This window comes from Octopus bimaculoides, chromosome 4 (assembly GCF_001194135.2).
Source record: "Octopus bimaculoides isolate UCB-OBI-ISO-001 chromosome 4, ASM119413v2, whole genome shotgun sequence".
In the NCBI taxonomy this organism is placed as follows: domain Eukaryota; kingdom Metazoa; phylum Mollusca; class Cephalopoda; order Octopoda; family Octopodidae; genus Octopus; species Octopus bimaculoides.
In genome coordinates, this window is record NC_068984.1 from 59,992,064 (window position 1) to 60,014,563 (window position 22,500).

Consider the following 22,500-nt stretch of genomic DNA (forward strand, 5'->3'; position numbering starts at 1 on the left):
GTGGCACCTTGGGCAAGTGTCTTCTACTATAGCCTCGGGCTGACCAAAGCCTTGTGAGTGGATTTGGTAGACGGAAACTGAAAGAAGCCTGTCGTATATATATTTATATATATGTATGTGTGTGTATGTCTGTGTGTCTGTGTTTGTCCCCCCAACACCGCTTGACAACCGATGCTGGTGTGTTTACGTCCCCGTAACTTAGCAGTTCAGCAAAAGAGACCAATAGAATAAGTACTATGCTTCCAAAGAATAAGTCCTGGGGTCGATTTGCTCGACTAAAGGCGGTGCTCCAGCATGGCCACAGTCAAATGACTGAAACAAGTAAAAGAGTAAAGAGAGTATCATATAAACTAATGTTGAACATAACAAAATGCTCCACATGTGTGTGTGTGTGTGTGTGTGTGTGTGTGTGTCCTTGTCCTTGCCCATTTATCTATCTATCTATATATCCATGTTGCGCAGTTAGGTGTAAGTCCCTATATTTCGCAGTATAGGAGAGCAGCAACTCTAAATAAGAACTGACATGGATATATGTGATCTGTTCAGCTCTTGCTAACATAAAAAATATAGGCAAAAATGGTTATGATGATGGCAACAACTATGATGCTGATGAGATTGGTGATGACTGTGATGATGATGCTTATGACCAACACTGGTATTAGTTGTTTATAACTCCATGTGTAACACCTTGTTGAAGTATAATTAAAGATATTGCAGTTGTATGAGATATTGTATCTAAACTACATCAGTTAACATGTCCCTTTTTTTTTCGCTGAGATTGTAGAGTGTGATTAAAAAAAAATTCGGGTATTTTTTCTAGGTGGCAGAATGACCAAAAAGTGGCTTTGTTTGGCTTGACCATTGATGGTCATTGGTAAAAATTATGCAGAAGTTAATTGTAATGATATAACCATGAAATGAGAATGGTATCTTCTCTGCATTGAGAGGTCACAATTTCAGTTACTATGGACATGTGATTAGAATGTCACAAGAAAGAATTGTAATACAGGTGACATTGAGGTAAACCAAGAATGATGTGGTTGGATAATATCTGTAGTCTTGATTTGGTCATGCTTAGGAATCCAGCTGGAAAGTGTAATGATGGCTGCTTCTGATAGGACCCTATGGAAGACATGCTTGAGGACTATACTCCAGTAATCCTCCCAGGAACTGTGAGCAGAGATGGATGGATGTTTGGTCCTCATCCAATAAAAAGATAAGAGTTTGAGTCTCAGATATTTTATTGAAGAACTGTCCAACCTGTAACATCATCAACCTGCCCACCTGAAAATATAAAAAGCAATCAATCAAAAAACTGAAATAAAATAATATGATTGTTTAGTTGCAATGGTTGACAACTCTCTTTTTGTAGCGTCTTCTTCTTATTCTGATATTTATGAAAATAAAATTAAAAAAAACCAAAACCAAACAGTATGCATTATTGCGAGGATTGTAGCTCAAGCAAAACCAATGACTCAATTTTTTGGTGTTGTGACAATACCAATGGTGGGGATGATAATGCCATAATATTACAATATTTCAATATGTTTATTGTTGTAGGAAATATTCATTTTTGAAAGAAAAAAACCCAATAAAACTCATCAAAAATAACAAATAACCAATAGAAAATGTGATTCAAGACAAAAAAAAAAAAGACACAAAAAGAAAGAAAAAACAAGTAAAAGTAAAGATTGATGGAGTTGAGCAGGCGGGGTTTTTATCACTTCCGAAATGAATCTGAGCCAACTTGTGTATCTTACACATTGTCATTCAAATCATATTTTTAGATATCTAATTTACAGCTTTTCAAAACATCTTCAACACATGGTTTACTTTCAACTGTTTTCTTGCAGTAATCAATGGTTCTATTTTTTTTTTGTGATAAAAGATTTGGCATTGATAATAAACGTTTTTGAAAATGAAAAAAAACAACAAAAAAACTTCATGATCTTTCTCAAGTCTTTAGTAAACTGTCTTTCATTAGAATATTTTATATTCCAAATGGAATATGCGTGGGTGGGAAACTCTTTGAAACACTTCAACTAGAATCATGAATGATTTTTCAATTATTTTTGTCTATTTTTTTCCCTAATTCAGGGAGAAGTCAGTATTAAGTCTACAATTACGTTATCTCACTGAATATCAGATAAATCATATAACATATTGGAGTAGTGTTGATTTTAATGATTTCAGTTTTTCTTGTCCTTATATTGCATTTCAGATAACAATAATGTAATATAACTAATTTATATGTACATATCTGGAGTATGTGTGTGTCTGTTTGTATTGATGTGCAGAAAATATCTGCACGTACACACACATATACACATACAGTGGTATCACTTACAAATCAAACTATATATGAGCAGAAAGAAAATTTATTACTCATTTAAATGGTGTAAATTTAGAAAAAAAAAATTGAATTAGAATAATGCAGTTGTTGACAGTATTAATGAACATCACTTAATTCAAGAACGTTTATATCATAATATTTTTTCCAACAAAATGAAATGTGTGCATTAGCAGTTGAGAAGAATAAATCTAATGGCATTAATTCTTGGTTGGTATTCAAATTTCTCAAAATGGAATCACACCTATAAAGCATTGAATCTATAAATTTGATGATCACATTATCTGGAATTTGGTTTTTTTTTTTAAAGCTATATAATTCAATTCCTCCAATTTCATGGATTTCTTTCATTGAATATTTATTTTGAACTGTTTCCATATGATTTCTATTGGATTTAAATCCAGGGATTTTACTGTCAGCTGCAGTGCTTGGATCTTGTTGCATTTTGTAAATTTCTTTGAGTTTTTTTTTTTTCCCTATAATAAGCTTTTGGTTGTCATTTTCATCATCATCATCATCATGTTGATATCGTCATTGTCATAGTTGTCATCATCATCATCATCATTTTTAACATCCACTTTTCCAAGCTTACACAATTGGATGGAATTTCTTGAGGTAATTTTCTGTGGCTGGATGCCCTTCCTATTTTCAACTAGCAATAACCACGCCTTGGATAACCCTCATTGGCTATGGTACCGCCTCTGCGCAAAACAGGGAGGATCCCCCTCCTGTTGCCAAACCTCACCTGTTTCTAAGAGAAGTAATATTTTCTTATGACTGGACACGTTGTCACAGGAGAATAGAAACAAAGGGTGCACTTGGACATCCCATGTAAGGTTCTAAACAACCACAATGGTGAAATGTACATAGGAACAAATGAATTAAACTTGTGTTTATCACAGCTTCTCACATATATATATATGGTGGTCCTCAACTTGATTTTGAGCTTAATCACTTTGTCATGGGTCATCCAGTTGACTGCCTAGACCTGATTCAGTTTTAATTTCTTTTTTTATGACAAATGTAGAGAAAAATTTTGTTTAGAATCTCCTCAGCATTGACCCCACCATTGTGCATTCGTCTAAAATGGATTTTCATCCTGGCAATAAGCAGCATACTTTTGGACATTAAGGCCTGCAGTACACTGGTGGCGCTGTTGAAATTTATATGTATGCATATTTCATATAAACATTCTGTATTGGTCTCCTGAAATGTGATCTCTCATGAACGACAAGATATACACACACATACATACGTATGTACATATGTACATGCATACCCTACCCCACACAGATATATAAAACTTTTATAAAATGTAGGGCAACAGTGAGTTCAAAGTTTTGGTCTGTTAGCCTTCATTGGACTATAATATTGGCTTTATATAGCTTTTGGCAAAATGCTTTCCTATCATATATATATATTCTGGGTTTTGCATTGTTGGTTTTGTCAATAGTGATATGTGAAAAAACAACTTAAATTAAAAATTAGCCCACTTTACTTTACCATTTCACTTATTTGTGTACACTAACATGTAACTAGGTTTTACTTACATACACAGGTGCACATGTGTATATTTGTATATATATGTATATGAAATAATTCATTTTTACTGGTAGAACTCAAAGTAGATAAAGCTATAAAGCACATGTAAATATTGCGTTAAAAACACCTTTTGGACTGAAAAATTCAAAGCAGCCTTTGACTTTTTCTATCTGCTTCAAGTTCCACTGGTAAAAACAAATTATTTCATGTTCTCTTGAAGTTTCTGAATCCTTATGACATAAACAGTATTTATATATGTTTATATACTCACAGATAAGGAGTGAATCTTGTCCTGTAATAAAGCACATGTAACATAGAATTAAAAATAGAATTCACAAGAAATTTCAATTGCTATGTATATCTCATCTGAAATAAAACATCTTTATATATACAGTTGATTAATGTGAACATGCTGATGTACTTCACAAGGACACAACTTGGATTATAACCATTTATATACATACATACATACATACATACATGCATACATACATACATACATACATACATACATACATGCATACATACATACATACATACATGCATACATACATACATACATACATACATACATACATACATACATGCATACATACATACATACATACATACATACATACATACATGCATGCATGCATGCATACATACATACATACATGCATACATACATACATACATACATACATACAAACGAAGATTTTCCATCAACTGAAGTAATGTAATAGGTATGTATTATGAGTGCTCAGTTCAGTTTACCACTAAAATTCTAGCTTGAGCAGGTAGACATAGGTTAAAATATGAACATATACTTGATGATAAATTGATGCAAGAATTGTAATATATTTAATCAGTGGCTGAGGTAGGGTTAGAACTCATTATTTTTGTGTCTATAGTCAAGTATCTCAGTTGTTCAACCAGTGCACTTCATTGTCTGAAATGTAGAATATTTATATGTAATAACATATTACTGAAAAAGTTCTGGCTGGAAAGAAGAAAATAGAAAAAATAAATAAAAGAGTAACTGAATATATACATAAAGAAATGAAGAAAGTTAAGCTAGCTTTTCTTGATATAACAACTCTGTGTGCAGAAGAGTTAATATACAAACTTTGAGTGTAGTTCTTACCACTTTCTTCATTGTTAATAGCGCTAGTAATTACCAGACTAAATCACAATGACTTATGTGTTAAGTCTTTGTAATAATTTTCTTTTTTTTTCTGTGTTATTCTTTTACATTGTTTATCTTTACTTTGCTGACTTACCAACCATATTCTTTCCTTCCTTCCTTCCTTCCTTCCTTCCCATCATTTTCTTCTTTTACTATTTATTTCAATCCGACTGAAAAAAACAAAACAAAACAAAAAAAAACACACACAACAGTACATAAAGAAACAAAGAACAAAACAAACACTTCTGTGTATTTTGTGGTAATATTTCTTTTCAAAGTGTTCATTTCGGTTCCACTTGGCCGATTATTGCTGTGCTCTAATACTCTACCATCATTACATACTAACCAAACAAGTAGATTTTGCTCAAATCACCAACAAAGTGTCTATATAATCGTTCAACCTGCTCATTTTTCAGTGTAGTGTAGCAGCAAGATCTTTCCCTCCTCAAAACACAGATTTTAATTTCTTCAAAAACTTAGGACCTTTGTGTTTTAAATCTGCATACCTTAAAAGTTGAAATAGGCCCAGTTGCCATACAATATAATGGCCCATAGCCTAACCCTTTTTGTTATCATATTTCTGTTGAAATAAACTACTTTTGTTCCAATTAATTTTGAAAATATTGATTTCAAATTTTGGTACAAGGTCTGCAATTTGTATTTTGAAGGAAGCGAGTTACTTGATTACATTAACCCCCAATTCTCAGCTGGTACTTATCTACTTACTTTGAAAGGATGAAAGGCAAAGTTGACTGCAGCAGAATTTGAACTCAGAACATAGTCAGAAGAAATGCTGCTAAGCCTTTTGTCCAACATGTTAGAGTTTGGAATATAAATTAACAGGAAATTTTGGTGGGTGGTTATAAATAAAATCAGTTTAAAACAGCACTTGTATCATAGAACTAGGGGTAGTCTCAGATAGTTTAACAGTGAAAGAGTTAAAATATCAATCTGAGCCAACAAGAAGCCCCTGTGTGGTTGTTTGACATGTTAGAAATAGCAATCCAACTGCTTAGAAGGTTTGCCTGATCAGGGTTGAAATGGAGGCTAATAAATAATAACAATAACATATTAATCAAACAATGCAGTGTCCAATTTGAATGAATATGCCAAACATTCTGAAATATTGTTTTTGTTTATCAATAAGTTAATCCTGAATGAGCAGATCTTTGATCAAATACATTCCAGACATGGCCATCCACCTTAATTTCAGACATAGAATAATGTAATTCTGGATATACTATGCTTCCCTTTTTAAAAATAGTTTGAGGAAATTTAGTTGTTATTTCTAGCAAATTGAGAAAAAACAAATAGAAGCTCTCTTATTGGTTTGCATTCTTGCATGCTTATGTCCAAAGTACTGCTCTTATGGGCGACTACTAAACATTAGCTACTTCTTCTTTAGGATTAGAACTCTTCATGTCCACAGCTAGGTCCCTGATTTGCTCAACCAACCTATCCAGACATTTAACTATATCAACATATTATTGATTGGTAAATTTCTGTCTGTTAAGAAAGTTAAATTATATAAAGAAATGAAATAAAGAAAGGAAATGAAGTTAGCTTTTCTGATATAATGAGGTGTGCAGAAGAGTTAACATAACAAAATTTAAAAGTAGTTCATGTCACTTCCTTCGTTGTTAATAGCTCCAGTAATTACCTGACTAAATCACCACCACTTGTGTGTTAAGTCTCTGTTATAGGTTTTTCTATTTGTGGTTTATCATTACTTTGCTGATCACCAAGAGGATATCTATTAACTTTGCAGATGAATCAATGAGGGAGACTTTATGTTGTCACTTGACCAGCTGGAAATAGAAACCAAATCCCTTAAATAACATCCTATCATTCTTATATTTTTCTTTACATTGCTATGAGGTTCAGGCATGGCTGTGTGATTAAGCCATTATTGGTCAATATCCTATTTTTGGGACAGAGATTTTAAACTTAATATAAATAATATTATAAAGACTTCTGTGTTTCTTTTGTTATATACTCCATATTTACAACATTCTAGCACCAGTGTTTTTTATGGTGCTGCTGCCGCATAAATGGCTGGTTCTGTGTAAAAAGAACTGGTGCTGGTGCTACTTAAAAAGCACCCACTACACTCTGTAAAGTGGTTGGCATTAGGAAGGGCATTGAGTTGTAGAAACCAAGCCAAAACAGACAATGGAATCTGGTGTGGCCTCAGGCTTTGTCAGTTCCTGTCAAGCTGTCCAACCTAGTGCTTTTATGTGATGCCAGCACCCACACCAACGTTTTTTATGTGACACCTTGGTTTTAAGATCTCAATTCTGTTGTAATGGGCAGGTCTTCTTGAGTACAGCAATATACTACATATCTCGGTCCTCTGTCAACCATGGCTCAAAAATATGAATTCATCTTGAAAAGCTTGTGTGCATACATTTTTTTTGATTTGTGTACCAGTTGTAAAATGTTTTTGCATGCACAAGAGCACAGATTAGAATGAATACTATTTGCAAGCCTTGATATGGCTTTTGTGATTATTAGGAAGAAGGGAAGGAGGAAGTTATCTTCAAGTTTGAGAATTTACCCTAAAGCTTGCAATAAAGTGGGCTTTGCTAAAGCCACCCAAGGACCTTGTAGTAATGTTAAACTGAGTAACAGATTAAGTCTACCATCTATGTAGTCAACAGCAGAATTTGAACTCAGACTATACAGAACCAGAACAAATACTGCGAAGCATCCTAGCCAATGTTCGATGGAGACATACATCAATATATACCCTTCTCAAGTAGTGTATCCTGTCTGATTCTGTTAATCAATCTTCTACACTTCTAACATCTTAAACCATTGGTGGAAGCACTTGTAAATGGTTACTGTTTTTTTTATCACTATTAACCCTTTTGTCACCAAATTTCTGTTAAAAAACTATACTGTTTTTGTTTCAATTAATTTTGAAAATCATGGAGAATTTACTGAAATAACTTTGTGACTATTAAGCTGATGAATGGAGCATATATTTACAAGAAATTTTGATGGGAAGTTTTAACTTAGATCCCTTTAAAATGAGAAGTTTGTGTCATAGAATGAAGGGTGCTCTCAGGCAGATAGGTATCAAAAAGGTTAATGTTTTCTCTTTCCCAGTGAACATGAAGTGTAGCTTTTGATGGAGCTAGTTCTACTGAAAGACTTTCTCTGTTATGTCACCACTCAACATTGATTTCTGCCTCTTGTGAATTTTGGCGAAAGCATGTTGTTGCTCATGATATCTTGGCTCTGACTTGCATGGAAATCCTCTAGCCTTTTTGGATTAAGAGTTTACTGTCACATTGCCTCATTGCATTGATGGAGTTCTTTCTGTCCTTGACTTACATTATACCAACTCTGGTGTAGTTCAGTTTGATTACATCTCCCAAATCCTTATCAACAATCTCACTAAAGTTGTTAAAAAAGAATCTATATTCCTCACATAACCACTGTTGAAATAAATTTCCAGTTAGGTTACTAGATAAAATGCCGTGTAATAAATAATGATAACATTTCTTAACTAGATATCATTTTGAATATATCTTCTTTAGATACCAATATATTAATTTTACTATGTATCTTAAATATATTAAACGTGCTAAATTTATTAATATATCAAACATGCATTATATTGTATTCATATTATAACATGAAAAAATACAAGAATATTAAAAAAAACTATGAGAATATTTTAAAGTATATCATAAAAATACAAGCATGAAATATGGAAACATTTTAAAGCATAAAACAACAAAATAAAATTATGAAGTATGGGAATATTTTAAATGTAACATTCAATATGAGAATATTTTAAAATATAATAAAATAAAAAAAATAGGAGATTGTAGATATTTTGATATTTTGTAATGATTTAAAATATTTCTAAATATAAAAGAAAAATTATGGAACTGTCCTAAAATATAAAAGAAAAAAAAAAGAATTATCTGAATATTTAAAATGTAATAAAAAGAACATGAAATATGGGAACATTATAAAATATTTGAGATTAATTTGAGGTAGGGGTACCTACATTTAAATGATAAACCACAGTATAAAAACATAAACAAATGCAAATGTATTTTGTTATTCTCTTCATATAAGGAAAAATATTAGAATTGCTTTTACATGTTTCACAGACAGAAAATCAGAGTACATATCTTCTGATGGATGGCTGCTAAGTGAAACATAAAGATAATTCCAGTATTTTACTTTGTATGAAGAGAATAACAAAATATGTTTACCTTTGTTTATGTTTTTACAGTGAGGCTTATATTACAAATTGTACGTATCCCTACGTTAAATTTATCTCAGATTTTCTAATATGTGTTTTGTATAAATATTTATTATTTAATTTCAAAATATACTAACATTTATATGAAACATAGGAAGCTTTTAAAAATGTTATGTGGAACAACTTGCTTGTCAAGCATGTGGTTTTCAGTTTGATCCCCCTGTGTGACACTTTTGTGTAGGTAGGTAGGTAGGTAGGTAGGTATATATGTCTTTATCAACTTCTATGTTTATACTTACTGGTGGGAGCCAGTGCATTGATTTGCATCTCTTTAGGTAAAACAACAATATAACTTTAGGACCGATAAAACTTGCAGCATGCTTAAAGAAGCACTGGTGAGTTAATATATTTGACAAAGTTCTTTGTTGGCAATGTCCCTGTATAGCTGCAGTACATTGACTGAAAAAAAAATGCAGTAAAAGAATAAAAGGAATATAAGAATAAATGCAATAAAAAAATTGAATATTGTATAACAAATTGAAGGAATCAGATCTGATTTCATAATTCATATGCTAATAATTATCTATCTGTCTATGTATTGTATATATGTGCATGTTTATATATATGTGGTTAGGGTAATCAGCTACCAATCATAAGGTTGCGATTTTGATTCCAGATGGTGTGTTGTGTCCTTGAGTAAGACACTTTATTTCACATTGCTCCAGTCCACTCAGCTGGCAAAAATGAGTAGTTCCTGTATTTCAAAGGGCCAGCCTTGTCACACTCTGTGTCACGGTGAATCTCCCTGAGAACTACATTAAGAGTGTGCATGTCTGTAGAGTGCTTAGCCACTTGCATGTTAATTTCATGTGCAGGCTGTTCCATTAATTGGATCAACTGGAACCCTTGTTGTTGTAACTGACAGAGTGCCAGTTACACACACACACACACATACATTCCTGTATCTCTCTCCCTCTCTTTCTCTTTCTGTCTATCTCTGTCTCTATACACACAAACAGGTGCACATGCACTGCACTCACACTCACCACATATAAAATCTGATTTAGAAAATGTGTAAGTATTGCTTTTGTAAAAGTATTTCAATCACAGGTAAATTGATTAACAGTTTGTGGCAGTTAAATTAATTAACAATCATAAAATATTCATTAGGTATAACAAATATATTTTTAAAAAATTGTTGATTTTTATGCCTTATTCTTTAAGAATTCAGGAATACTGGTGTAGTCAGATTGAAACTTACCTCTGATTAACAACAGCATAGATAAATTAAATACTTAAAAAAGTCAAACTGAAAATGGAGAAGGTAGCTGTGTGTTACTTATACACAATTAAAGCCAGTGTGAGACATCTGGGTATCATAGTTAATGTAAATTCATCAGGAAAAGCAAAATCACTGCGGTGTTCATCTGGAGATAATATCTCTTAGGGGTGTGCCTTGTTTAAAACACAATATATATTGGAGGTAGATGGAAATTGCCCCAGCAGTAGACGATGAGAATGCTAGATGCACTTCTGCTTCATTGGGCATTGGCAGTAGCATGTACTCACTGCCAACCATATGTCCAAATGAAATTTGTTGCCACTGATATAGGAAAACAGTGAATAATAAATGATCACTGGTGCTGTGAATAGTTGCCAATTTGAATAAAAATCTGTTATGTGCAACAGAAACAATATTAGATTAAAGTAACCCTTTGTATGATAGTTAAAGTAAATACATCATGGAAAGTAAATTCATTGCAGTATTCATCTGGAGATAATAACTCTTGTGAATATACCATGTTTAAAAAACTCAATATATACTGGAGGCAGACAGAAGTCATCCCAGTGGTGGCCATCAAGAATGCTAGATGCACTTCTGCTTTATTGGGCATTGACCATGGCATGCACTTACAACCATATAATTACAAGTGATACCAAAAGATTCTACACTCATTAAAAGACCATCATGAGTTATAAAACTGTTTGTTTGGGTGAATTTACATTGTGAAATCGAAATCCAAGTAACGTTGATGAGTAAAATCAATAAAAGGAGTGAATGGGTAAATGGATAATTTGTGTTGTTAAGAAGTATGGGTTTGTAACCACATTGTTTCAGGTTCAGTCCTACTGTTTGGTACTTTGAGTAAGTATCTTCTATTAGAGACCCTGTGAGTTAATTTAGCTAAAAAGAAATTGTAGGAAGGCTATTTTTCTTACCAGGATTTTACTCTCATTCAACGCAGCAGCTGTGGGCTGGAAAAGGCCTCGTGGCAGGCCCCACACCAGATGGCTGGACATGATGGGGGAAGATCTCCAGAGGTTTGGTGTCACCTTGAAGGATGCCGAAGGTCTGGCATTGGGCCACCAGCGATGGGGAGCACTGGTAGATCTAGTCAACTCTATGCATGATGATGCATCTGGGATCAGGAACTTGGAATGACCTCAGTCCCATTAAACAAGAGCCTGAAGCCTGAAGGAAGGCTATTATATACATGTGTGTGTGTGTGTAAATGTGCATAAACTTCGACATACTCTGACTTCTTTACATTTCATGTTGACATAAGGATCATTCTCTCTGCTTTGGAAGATCTGTGAAATAAACAAAAATCCCTTACTTATAAAGCAAATAAGGGTAAGTGACAGGAAAGGTATCATCATTATCATCATCATCATCATCATTTAAGATCTGTTGTCCATGCTGGCATGGGTTGGATGGTTTGACCAGGGCTGGTAAGCTGTGGAGCTGTGCCAGACTCCAGTCTGATTTGGTGTGATTTCTATGGCTGGATGCCCTTCCTAATGCCAACCATTGAGAGTGTAATGGGTGCTTTTGCATGCCACTGGCATGGCAACTTGTTGCATAACACCAGTGTCTGCTATGACTATGATTTCACTTGGCTTGATGGGTCTTCTTCTCAAGCATGGCATATTGCCAAAGATCTCAGTCATTTGTCATTATCTCTGTGAGGCCCAACGTGCGAGAGATGCTCTTTACATGCCACTGGCATGGGTGCTAGCAATGCGACACCAGCATCAGCCACATTAGCTCTGTGAGGTCCAACACTCAGAAGATGCTTGTGCCACCTGCATGGGTACCAGTTATGTGACACTGACAATAGCTACAACTATGATTTCACTTGACTTGATGGGTCTTCTCAAGCATGGCATATTACCAAAAGTCATTGCTTCCATGAGGCTCAACATTTGCCTCAAATATTTCCTTGTCCAATCTCAGCTAGCATGGAAAAACAGATGTTAAATTAATGAACAAAATGAATGATACAGTATGGATTTGAGAAAATATTTTCTTTCTTAGCATTTATTTGTGTAGGGTCAGCTTGTTCCTACTGATGCAACCAAGATATTACTTCAGTCGATGTATTGCTCCACCTGTCATTGGATATCATTATTTACTGTGTCTTGAAGGTCCCATTTCCCAATAAGAGAAGGCAGTGGATGTGGGGAACAGATACTACAATACACTTTAGCTAGTGCTCTAACAATTCTAGCAAAACACCATCCTGAACTGGTACTTTATGCATCAACCCTGAAAGAATCAAAGACAAAGTTGATCCCAGTGGGAGTTGAACTCAGTGTGCAAAGAGCTGCAACAAACACTGTAAGGTATTTGATCCAATACTCTAACAACTTTGCCAGCTTCCTGCTTCAGATTTGTAAACGTATATAGGAATAATATTATTTGATAATAGTTGTGATTTATATGAAATGTTAGCTGATAGACACATATAAAGCATTACAATTGTAAAGAAAATATCTGATATTGTATGATGAGAATCAAAGCTTGCATCTCCTGCTGGCTAAGCAAGGAGATGATGGACATTTTCCAATCAAATTGCTATGTTTACATAGGGGAACCAGAAAACAAAAACTACCATAAATCAATTTATTAAATTCTTATCATGATAGGTCATAAAACATCCAGGCTTACAAACTGGTAGCTTTGAGCAGGCCAACAAGGGAGTGAGTCACTATGTGATTGCTTGATTCGCTAGAAATAACTACCAAATTTCCTTAAAATCTTTACTTTAATAATCTTAAAAGCAATATGAACATATTAGATATTGTGGTCTTACATAATTTTTGCCTGAAAAACACAAGAATGATGGGATTGTTAAAGCTGAAATGTCTGGTTATATGTCAGTTAGATCAGTGGTAGTTATGTAATACACTCCACATGAAAGATGATATGATGGACTCAACCAGGTGGGTGAGTCAAGGGTTGCTTTCTTTTCTTGTAGGTAATATTTCCTACATTGTTTTTCACTCTCCTTCTGTTTGGAATGGTTTGAAAACTCTGCATCTTTTGTATTTAACTCTGTTCATCTTTATCAAGTTGTCAAACTGGCAATCAGCGATACTAAGTTATTGTTAATCCTGATTGAATGGACCCATAATCAAAAGCATTCCATCCCAGTTATGACCATCCCGTCTTATTTTCAATACATCTTGGAGACAACATTGTTGGCTGCAATATCTAACAATTTGAAAGATTGTAGATCCTTTGTCCTTTGCTTCAGCAACACCAGGCTGAAAACTCTGATAGTGATAATATAATATTATCACTTTTCTGTTGCCAGAGAAAACTCCAGCTGAATTAACATATGCTGCCACACAGTGTACTTCTGTTGCCATCACTCTCATCACCACAATCATTGCCTCTGTTTTATTTCAATTCCACCTACAAGTTAATGATAAATAAATGAGAGAGGTTGATCTTGTTTGTCTACTTCTCCTGTGTATGCTGCACTATAATCATGTTTGCATATGGCTTCCTCACTTCTGTCCCCTTCAAGCTGTGTATATTTAAACTAAAATGTTTCACTTCTCTCTGTCTGCATGTCTGTCTGTCTGTTGTTGCTTCTGCTGCTGTTGTTATTTTCATTGTTGCTTATTCTCAAGACTATAATATTCCATTTGAAGCTGTCCAAGTGACTGTTTAGAGGCTCCCTCTTTGAACCATCTGTTGCTGTTGAGCACCAAATCAGAAAGAACAGATCAAAGATAGTTCAGCCATGACTTTCTTTCTCATTCTTTCTTCAGAGACAATGTTTCTTAAAACTATCTCCTTTTCACCTTCTTGTACCTTGAGGATCTACCCTGACACCTCATCACCACAATTTTTATCTCCCTCCAGCTCCACTCCAATTACTTTCACTCACTCTTCTATAATCTGAGTAGCTATGTAGTTACCCTACAGCAAGGAACCTGTTATGTTCTTGCACCTCTCATGTCCTAGCACAAAACTACCTCCCTTTCTATTTAGTCAAAGGGGATCTTAATCTTGTAAGCTGCATGGTGACCTCACTAGTGCTGGTGCCATGAAAAAAGAAAGTATCCAGTACACTTTGTAAAGTGGTTGGTATTAGGAAGGGTATCCAGCCATAGAAATCATTCAAAAGCAGACATGGGGACATAATGTCGTCTTTGGGCCTGCCAGGTCCCATCCAACCATCTGACCCATGCCAACATGGAAGATAGACATAAAATGATGATGATTATGATTATGATGATGATGATGATGATGATGACAATGATGATGATGATGACTTTATTTATTCCCTTTTCAAGATGAGACTTATGATTTGAAGGAGTCTTGGCTGCTACTTCTAGTAGGTTGAAAGACCATGTAGGGAAAAGTGATTTTACTTTACTGTAATTGAATAATGTTGCTATATTGCTTTAGTTTGGCATCTCTGATTTCTCGAGAAAGATCTCTTACGTTTGTAATAAATGTACTGCTGATATTAGTATTGATAATTTCTGGGTGATCAGTTTGTATGACAGAGCTGAAAGTTGAGAAATCTCAATTAATTATGAGTAAGATCATAATCATAAGAGATTCCAAACCACACTGTAATCAAGTAATCAAATCCACACATTTTAACACTTCCTCTATGTTTTCTGGTGTTAATATTCAGACCACATTGATATTTAGAGTCTACTTTGCACATACATCAAATTTTTATGCCCTGTTTGGCCAGCTTCCCAAGCTTAAATTTACAGAATTTCAGCCTGTCCTTGAAAGAAATTATACCTTCATCAACCAATAACTTTCTTGGTTTGAGGCAATAATTTATGCAGCAGTTTTTCACTGCTAAAAGCATTCACACTTTATTTAGAGGGTCAGAATTTTGTATTGCCCTCTTTTAGTTAGAAGTAAGTATTTCTCAGTTGAAAATAGTACATTCAGGATATAAAACAATCTCTATTCATTAAACTTGTTATGAAACTATTTCCAATACAGTGATCTGTGCCCTAGTAATTGATTATCGCTATATTCTCACAAAGACATTAATGTCAACATGCATTTGCCGATTTTGAACTAGGTAAAAGCAAAGTAAATGGATCATTAACAGTTTCGAAGATAAATATTCATTGTGAAAGCATATAGACTAGTGGTTAAGATGTTTGGCTCATGATTATAAAATTGTGGGTTCAATTTCTGGACTAGGCAGTGCATTATATCCTTGATCAAAGTGCCCAATCATCTGGCATTCCTCTTCCATTCAGCATTCTCTGGCAGAGCTCCATCATCCCAACAATCCCTATCCCTCTACTTGCAGTTATCATTTCCACACTTACTTCTGATGGACAAGCTGCCTTTCCTCTTTTCATTTCCTTCATTGCCTCCACTACTTCTTCCTGACTAACCCTCTTTACTGGCCCCTTCACTATAGCAACTTCCACCCTCTGATCCCATTCATTCTCCTCATTCATAATTCCAAACTCTTCCCTTATCCTTCTCACTAAAATTCAACCTTCCATCACTCCCCCTCATGCATCTTCCTCCCTCAATATCTCTTCCATCATTTTTCATTGATTTAGTAAACCTAAACACCCTATCTGGGTTCTCATCTCGCCCACTCAACCTCTCCTCAACCTCCTTCCTCATAGATCTCACAACCACCCTCTTTGCACGATTCTTCATGTCATTATACCTGGCTTTCATTTGCTCAGTCCTATTATTACATAAAGCTTTGTGTGCCTCCTTCTTCCTCGCTATCTCATCCCTCACCTCCTCATTCTACTACCACGTATTTCCTCAATCTCTCCTACCCTTCATCCTTCCACAGACTTCGTCATATGCCTTTAGTACCCCTTCTTTTAAAGACTTCCACAAATCTGGTGCATCCATGCATAATAACAATAATAATAAGGGTTATAAGGCTTTCAAATTTTGGCTCAAGGTCAGCCATTTCAGGGGAGCGGTTAAGTTAATTACATCAACTCCAGTATGCAACTGGTACTTAATTTATCAACCCTGATAGGATGAAAGGCAAAGTTGGTCTCAGTAGAATTTGAACTCAGAATGTAAAGACAAATGAAATACCGCTAAACATTTCGCTCAGTGTGCTAACGTTTGTGACCAGCTAGTAATTGTGACCAGCTAACTGGATAAAAACTGAGCAAAAAAAAACAAAAAAAACCCCAGATTTGACTGACAATATTTTCCAGGACCTGTTGAATGTCAGTTCCAACTGGTTAGGTAATTATCAGATGTGAATAAATTGTTGTTTTAAATCGATGATGATTATGATACTACTACTACTACTACTACTACTACTACTACTACTACTACCACTACCACTACTACTACTACCACCACCACCACCACTACTACTACTACTACTACTACTACTACTACTACTACTACTACTACTACTACTACTACTACTACTACTACTACTACTACTACTACTACTACTACTACTACTACTACTACTACTACTACCACCACCACCACTACCACCATCACCACTACTTCTCCTATGATGATGATTATGATAAACACTTGCAAAAAGAGATGTTTCCTTTGATTCTCAACATACATTGTCATATATTTTCATTTCTATTGTAATTTTTATGTCTGGCCTGTAACATTTTCATAGAAAACATAACTTTTATCATATAAAACAGCTATTATTACAACAAAGAAACACACACACACATACATACTCACACACATACAAGGATTATGAAATGAGGTCTGGTAGTTCTGGTTAGGAATAAAAGAATTTAAAGATCTTTACAGTGTGACTTCTAACCATTCTACTTTCTCACCCACACACACGCACACACTAAACCCTTTATGTCCTAAGACATGGCTGTGTGGTAAGAAGTTTGCTTCTCAACCACACGTTTCCAGGTTCTGTCCCACTGTGTGGTACCTTAGGCAAGTGTTTTCTACTAAAGTCTCGGGTTGGCCAAGGCCTTGTGAATGGATTTTGGTAGATGGAAACTGAAAGAAGCCTGTCATATATATATATATGTAGTCTACTCTGTAAGGTGGTTGGTGTTAGGAAGGGCATCCTTGCCAAAATGGACAGTAAAGCCTGGTGCAGTCCTCTGGCTTGTCAAATCATCCAACTCATGTCAGCATGGTAAAATAGACGTTAAAGGATAATGATGGTGGTAGTGGTGATGATGATGATGATGATGATGATGATGATGATGATGATGATGATGATGTGTGTGTGTGTGTGTGTGTGTGTGTGTACTTGTCCCCCAACCACAACTTCATAACCAGTGTTGGTGTGTTTACATACCCATAACTTAGTTGTTTGGCAAAAGAGCCCAATAGCATAAGTACAAGGCTTAAAAAAAAGAGTACAGGGGCTGATTCATTTGACTAAAATTCTTCAATTTGGTACCCCAGCATGGCTGCAGTGTAATGACTGACACAAGTAAAAATATTAAAAATATTAAAAAAAAAAAAAAAAAAAATTGAGACTTTCTCATTTTTAGTTGTCAAGGTATTTTATAATGACTTAAAATGTAGTAAGTGCTGCTATGCTTTAATTTCTGTATAACCTCCTGCAGACTGGTAGCATTCATGTGCAAGCCAGAGACTTTATGGCAAATTTTCACTGCAACCTTGAATATCCAATTTGTTAACAACCACCACTGAGAATGACAGCTTCATCTCTGTCAGCAGCACAAAGACTCAGTCAATGTGTAATGTGCATATCAAGAAAACTGTCATGCATCACATCTTATGAGCACCAATCAGCTAAATGTCTCAAAGTTACTATGACTACTGTGACTTACTATCTCTGAAGATCCTTCATGTTAATCGTCTTAAGATATATAAGTTTATGTTGTACTTGGTGATGGACATATTGCCAGTTTAGCCAATAAAAACACATGCACTGTATATTTGGTGTCAATTTGCTTCAGCTTTATATTACATTATATTACATTAATCCTATTTCGGCCAGAGTTCTTTCGTCACGCTTCTGTGACCTCATCAGTGGTCCTTTGCTTTCTTCTTTCTTATGTGTGTCTCACCTTGCTAACTATCAGCCATTATGACCATCCCCAAGTACAACAACATCTGTTTCAACACACGATTTCACATCAAAAATCTTGCAAAACAAATATATAAACGGAATATAAGTTTATGTTTTTTATTTAAGTCGAAAAACTTTTTACAAACAGTTCCTCAGAGTTTCCTGTTCATCAGACAGTTGTGATCATTAGTATGATTACAACTGTCTGGACAAATGGTAATGTGAAACTCTGAGTAATAATTTGTGAAGATTTTTTTGGCTTTAATAAAATACCTATTACTCTACCTTTGGTATTTGAGTACTATTTTTACCACCTTGTTTGCTTATTTGTGTGGATATGAAAATTTGTGTATGTCCTGAGCATTGAGGTGATGGTGTACATGCACTGTTTAAATTGGGCTGGACATGTCATTTGTATGAATGATTAAATGATCTCTAAGTAGATGTTCTCTAGTGAATTTGTTTGTAGAAAGCACACCCAACAGAAACCAAGACTATGATTTAAGCCTTGTGTGAAGTCCTTCTTGAAGGCATGTGAAATATGGGAGATCAACTGGGACAGCAATGCTTGTCATTACCACCAATGGAGGAAACAAGGAAAGGAAGAAATGGGTATTTTTGAGAAAAACATGCATTTTTTAATGTAGAATTTAAGTGAGCTGCTCAAAAATGCACTGCCAGTATAGTGAATGGAGCAAGCTTGGTATGTAATATCTGTGAACATGTATGTTTAGCAAGACCTGGGCTAATTAATCACCAGCAGAGCCACAAGTGTAAAGTATAAGTTTGTGTCAATGCACAATGGGCAAGACTTCTGCCTGTCCCCACCAAAAAACCACCCTTTTAAAAAATTTTTTTCGCTATGGGGAATACGAATCTGCCAAAAAATTTGGCAAAAATCGGCATTTTAAAAATTACCCCACCTCCCATTTCCTTCATCTTTTCCTTTTTCCAGAAATTTTCCTTTTCAAAACATGTGGAAAAATATGGAAATTAGGATATTCTGAAAAAAATTTCCAAAAATTTTTGTCAAATATTTTTTTAAGTGTTTTTTTTCTTTCTAAATATGCAGAAAAATACCGACATGATTCAGACAAAAATTTCAAAACATTTATGTAGTTATGGTTAGGGTTAGGGTTAGGGTTTTAGAGTTAGGGTTTTGGAGTTAGGGTTTTAAGGTTAGGTTGGGGGTTTTAGGGTTAGGGTTAGTGTTAGGGTTACGGTTTTAGGGTTACAGTTAGGGTTAGGGTTAGTGTTGGGAAAAAAAGTAAAAATTGAAGACTTGGTGGGTGGGAAATTTCACAATGCCGATTTTTGGCAATTTTCCGGAACCTCTGTATCCGAAAAACAGGGGTTTGGCAAAAAAAATAAAAAAATAAAAAATTTGGGAGAAAATAGTGGGGGGACGGGCGGAAGTTTTTCCACACAATGTTCTCAATGGTTTAGTGGTGGGCAGCCATCATCATGTATGTATGTAAATATGTTTCCTTTTTTCCTTTCTCTTTCTTTCTTTCTTTCTTTCACTATCTTCTTTTCCCTGATTTAACAGAGATTTAGCTGTTTTAATAGAGATTTAGTAGGTTAAGTGTCTGTTTATGACAGTAGTTCTCAATATTTTTGACCTACCAGTGCACTCCATATGGAAAATATGAGATAAGCCCATTTGCTTAGTCAAGGCTGGCCTGGGAATAAAACAATAACCCCTCTCCTCTTAACTGTGTCTTGCTAAAAAAAAAGATAGGGAAAATATCAGCCCTAAAACTTCTGCCTAATCCTTTATACATATAATTATGTTTGTGTATGTGTTTGTGTTTGTTCCCACCACTGCTTGACATCTATTGTTGGTTTATCTCTGTCCCTATAACTTAGTGGTTCAGCAAAAAAAACCAAAAAAACTGAGAGAATAAGTTCCAGATTTAAAAAGTAAGTGCTTAGTTAATAATCCATTCTTGCGTCACCGAATAAAATTTTATTGTGGTATTCATCTTGAGAAAGCATCTGTAGCAGACAGAAGTATCAGTAGAAGTGTCTAGCAGCTGAATACATCTGCAACCGATACTTCTGTGATTCTTAATAATATACATCTCTGACAGGGTGCTGAAAAGTTTCTGACTTTGGGTAAAAGAAAACACAGAAGGATCAGTTAATTATGATTTTATTCAACCTATTTCCCTCTCAGATTCACACACTTATAGCAGCAGTCCTTCATTTTTTTCTAAGCCATGTAGAAGAACTCGGAACTTTGGGACTCCAACCAGGCCTTTCATGATACCCTTAAAGCCAGGAACTTTTCAGCACACTCTCGCATATGAGATGTTTTCTCCAGAAGAATACCACCGTAGTGTGGCTTTCTTATGGTATATCTATGTTAAGTAAGATACACAGATTACTATTCAGAACTAATACAGCTTTTGTCACTAATGACAAAATTTTATTTTTATTGTTGTTGTTTAGCCTTATGTCATCCCTCATCAAAGACTTATGATCAAAAGCATTCTACTTTCGACCATCTTTTTGACCATCATACTTGGCCTGACTGAGCAGACCACATCAATAAGTCATTTTAATTTTGACTATTCTGTAGTTTATTTGGGCATAGTGTGTCTAGGATTACATTATCCAATATGGCCTCCATTTTTTAAAGTGGCATGTTGTGATTAACTCTTCCAGCACTAACCTGCTTGTGTATTCTAAATTAGAAGCATTTCTTGTTAATTTATGTTCCAAACATCAGCTTAATAATGACGAAGTCATTTTACTAAATTCTTCATTAATTTCAAAATTAATTGAAAGAAAAGTAGTGTAATTTGGAAGAAATCTTGTAAGAAAGAGCGAAGGAAAATTTGGCTGTTACTTCTGGGTAGATTTGAATGACTCATAGAATATTGTATAATGAAGACAATGGTTTTAATTTCATGGCACACTAACAATTAAATAAAAAATTACCGATACATTTTGTAGGAAAAGTTTAAAAACAAGTTCTAAAATTTAAAAAATTTAGAAAAATATATAGAAAACAATTTCTTAACTTCTTTATTAATCATAAATACGATATGTTTTTAAACACTTAAGCATTAATATGGATTTTCTAAAGCCATCCCTTTTGTTGCTATATTTCTGTTGAAATACTACACTGCCTTTGTTTCAATTAATTTTGAAAATAATGAAGAATTTAGTAAAATAGCTTTGTCTTTATTAAGCTAGTGTTTGGAATATGAAATTAACATGAAATCTTTGCAGAAGATTTTAATTTAGATTCTTTTTAAAACAGGAAGTTTATATCATAGAACTAGGGATGGATTTGGATGAGTTATTAATTAAAAGGAGTATCTAGGTGTGTCACAGATTTTTCAAAAATCTGCGACATGCCTAGATACCCTTCGTAGTGCATCAGTGCACCATAACACACTATCTCAGAACCACTGGCATAGAATCTCCAGTATTGTCTGGTTATTTTATGATTTGTTTTTTGCTGCCGGTTTTGTTGGTGTTCATGAATTTAGCCCATATATATATATACATATATAGGGAGAATTCACAAAAGACGAAGACAGGTGGTGTAGACAACAAACAGATGTATTAGTTTAACACTTGGAAAGTGTAAAAGTCTTTAATGTGTGCTTTATGCTAGACTTGGGTGACCTGTGGAATGTGTCACTTGGATTGCATACAGCCTTTTATGATATTTTCTGGGCATACATATCATTACATAAGCATTTTAACTTTTTACTAAAATGTTGTCATGTTATCATAAGACCAGTTCAGATATGTGTGACATATATTTGAACCTGTAAAAACTTTTCACTGCTGTTTGCTATAGAAATAAACAAAAGAAAAAAATTCTCAGTTAAGACAAAAGGTATTTAGACATCATAGTCAGCACAGAGGTGAATTTTCTTCT

The 22,500-nt window shown here is 34.5% G+C and overlaps 1 protein-coding gene and 1 pseudogene across 9 annotated transcripts in view; one reads left to right on the top strand and one right to left on the bottom strand.

Moving 5' to 3' along the window:
* LOC106877306 (all trans-polyprenyl-diphosphate synthase PDSS2) overlaps window positions 1-22,500 on the top strand; it is a 904,956-nt gene that overhangs the window by 132,387 nt on the left and 750,069 nt on the right. The gene's annotated exons all lie outside the window — the stretch shown is intronic.
* LOC128247700 (U4 spliceosomal RNA) lies at window positions 2,993-3,063 on the bottom strand (annotated as a pseudogene).